At 40.9% G+C, this 3,620-nt stretch overlaps 1 non-coding gene across 1 annotated transcript; it reads left to right on the top strand.

Moving 5' to 3' along the window:
- Nucleotides 1-272: 272 nt before the first annotated feature.
- LOC120274299 lies at nt 273-379 on the top strand. The gene has a single exon (XR_005540828.1). It is a non-coding gene; the product is annotated as a small nucleolar RNA R71 (small nucleolar RNA).
- Nucleotides 380-3,620: the final 3,241 nt, after the last annotated feature.

The raw sequence follows: 3,620 nt of genomic DNA, 5'->3' as shown, positions 1-3,620 counted from the left end.
CTACTCTGTTCGAAGTTAGAAGATCTAATTTGTTACTCAATGATTCCACTTGAGCCGCCAACGAAGTCACTGTATCTATCTCATGGAGACCGGCCACCTTTTTCTTCTCCCAAGCATTCCATTGGTAGCTGTTTAACACCATTTCTTCAATTAATTAACGGGCATCACCGGGGGTCTTGCTACCTAAGGTACCTCCTGTTGCCGCATCCAAGAGTTGCTTTGTACTCAGATTCAGACCGTTGTAAAAGGTCTGAACAATCATCCACTCCGGGAATCCGTGTTGCGGGCACTTTCTCAGGAGCTCGTTGAACATTTCCCACGTCTCAAATAGAGACTCCAATTCCAATTGTACAAAGGATGACATCTCATTCCTAAGCTTTGCAGATTTTTCGGGAGGAAAATAATGGCCAAGAAAAGCTTCTACCATCTCCTCCCATATGGTAATTGATGCTCTAGGTAATGAGTGTAGCCACTGCTTCGCTCTCCCTTTCAAGGAAAATGGGAAGGCTCTCAACTTGATGGCATCATCCGTTACCCCATTCATCTTTACACACCTCAAGAAAGTTCTCTATATGACTGTTTGGATCGTTATCGACCAAACCATTGAACTGTGCGAATTACTGCAACATATAGATGAATGCTGGCTTCAGCTCGAAGTTCTGAGCTATAATCGGGGGACGCACAATTCTCGATTGTGTCCCCAATACTGAAGGTCTGGTATAATAGGATAATGTCTGCTGCTGCTCATTCTGTTCTGCCATGTTTTTATATTCTTCTACTTCCAAATCAGCTAGATTAGACTGTTCTTGCACAGGTTCTTTCCCTTTTCTTCTAAGTGTATGTTCAAGCTCGGGATCTCCTTCAATTAGTATGGAGGGGTTCCCTCGGGTCATAACCTGGAGCTACACCCAAAAGAAAGAAAAAGAAATCATAACGATGATAGAATAAGAAATATGAAATAGAATGAATAATTGAATAGCTACTCCTCGGCAACGATGCCAAAAACTTGACATGTCTGTATATGCATGTAAACCGCAACTGCACGGGTGTCGAAGTAATAATCCCAGATGAGTGGGTATAGTATCCACAGAGAGTAGGGAATAAAGACACTTAAATTTTTTCTTAACTAATGTGGAAGATGAATAGTGATATGTGTGACAAGATTCAATTCTCAAAAGTAAAAAACAACGAGAAAGAGAGCACAAGTAAAGGAGAAGGTAAGGCAATCAATAAAGATGGGGTACCCGGATATTGTTTCGCCTAGGACAATCATTTCAAGTGCAAGAAATCTCTATTATGCTTCGTAATTAATGCAATAGTGAGTCATGGAAATCCTTAATTGCAAAGTCCCAAATCTGTGGTCAACCATGCCTAACTCTATACATGTCCCGGAGGAGAAATTGAACAATCTCAACACCTCGCACTCGTATAGAATTGCAATAAGCTCTAGGGATTCCAAATGGTAAACCCTATTCCTATGTATAGACCTAACCCTTTGGTCTAGGTGAAAGATCCCTAGCCATAATTAAGCCCTAGATACTAAAATCACTTCAACGCTTCACTCTGTTGCACTCGTAACTAAGCCCCAGCGGAAGGTCATCCCTTAGCTCGTTCACTCTACTATAGCCGCAAAGAACTCTTGGAACATGGAGGTAGGATAGATCACACCGGAGGAGAAAGGGGATGCTCCACTACCTCTCGACCCACCCTCTCAACCCTCTCCAATCTAGCTTTGTCTAACTCTCATGGTGTGTCACTCACTCACAAGAGTTACCAAGAAGAACTCTCAACCCTAGTGTCACTCTAGGGGAGTATTCATACAATTAAGCATAAAAGATTGGAACTCACAATAAACATCAATTAATTCAAAGCATAATAAAGAGATTCAATGAAATGAATACATACTAGGGTTCACAAATACCCAAGTACCCACTAGGGGTTTAGCTCTCCATGGAGCTAGATGCAATCAATGAAATCGAATGTAAAAACAAAGCATCCATAGAAAACCCCCTCATTAGTTATGATGATGGTCTTGTGGAGAGTCCTCTACTCGTCACAAGGGTCCCTTTATCCGGCCTAGGATACACCTCGCCGGATCGGTGCCAACGAAAGCTCTCCCACTAACCTTCTTCCAAACGGCGCGCGATGTCGGAGCCATAGAACCTCTCCAAAACCCTAGCCAATACCTCTCAAAACCCTAGCCGCAGCCCTATCTCAAGTTGGGGAAAAGATGGAGAAAAGAATGCTGAAATCGGGACTGAAATATGCTTTTAAAGGGCTGGAATCGGGATTTCACACGCCCGTTTGGGCGCCCCTGTGGATTTTTCACACACGTGTGGAATTTCCACACGCCCGTGTGGATTCTTTCTTTTTTTTTCTCAGCCGACTGTGAACAGTGCTGGTACAGTATTCTTGCTACAGTTTTTGCTACAATACCCTACTACAGTACCGGCCCGAAATACTCCTGAATCCATGCTTTCATCGAGGTAACGCAAATGGGCACACGTTTACGTCCTGGATCGCTTTGCTTCTTCAATAACGGACATGTTGGTGGAGATCTTGTTCTATATGCACAAGTCAGAATGCTTGAATGTGACTGCCCTTGTGCCCCTCCAAATAGTTGTACTAGCTTGAATACGAGGAGGTTGGCACACATTTCCGCATCTCGAACCCGACCTATATCTTCGAGTTTGAACCTTAGCAAGATTTCCTCCAAATTGGTGCATTACGACCCACATTGGCTTCTTTCTCTTATATTCGGCCTCACAGCCCTACCTGGATGAAAGTAACATAAATACACACATATTAGCGTTTAAACCAGAGAAAAGTAATGCTCAATACAAGGAAAGAACACTTCGTATTCTTATCGCACAAGCACTTATCACTTGGATACAATAGTAAATGCTTTAAACTAGCCAACTTCCCTTACTAATGAGGAGAGTTCACTCTCCCATTCATTACCACCAAAATCCCATTAAAAAAAAAACTAATATATATATATATATATAAATATCATGAAAAAAATTATAAGATGAGCACCTGCAAAACAAAGTGTTCAAATTCTCATATATATATATATACACAATATTCTTTTAGATTTTTTTTGGATAAAGCACGTGCATTAAAAGAGAAACAAAATTACACAAGAGAAGATAAATACAAATTAGACTCCGCTGGTAGGCAACCGACACATGATACTAAAAAAAGTCAAATTAGAAAATACCAAGCGATGAAGGAAAAAACCAAATTCGAGACCATCTAGTCAAAGGGACGAGTCTTTTAGCCATTGGAATTGATAAAATGGAGAGATCAACAAATTTGCAGGTAAGATAGTGGTTGTCCCATGTCACACACCGACCCACGGGCCGAGAGGTTTACACAACACCCCAACCTTGAGCTACCACAAGACATCAAGGAAAGACTACTCATATTTGTTCACTATAATCAAAGAAAATAAAAAATCACACAAATGATCTAAGAAAATTTGAATCCAACAAGTACAATAAAAGGAGTATACAAGAAGGTATACATCAACAACCCACAAATACAAGTATAGAAAAGCATAAATAACAAATAACAAGTAAAACTCTATAATGGTCTAGTGGATCCACTAAATATGC

Source organism: Dioscorea cayenensis, chromosome 12 (genome assembly GCF_009730915.1).
Source record: "Dioscorea cayenensis subsp. rotundata cultivar TDr96_F1 chromosome 12, TDr96_F1_v2_PseudoChromosome.rev07_lg8_w22 25.fasta, whole genome shotgun sequence".
NCBI lineage: Eukaryota > Viridiplantae > Streptophyta > Magnoliopsida > Dioscoreales > Dioscoreaceae > Dioscorea > Dioscorea cayenensis.
Note: the sequence above shows the minus strand (reverse complement) of the source record. Positions and strands in the feature narration are given on the sequence as shown.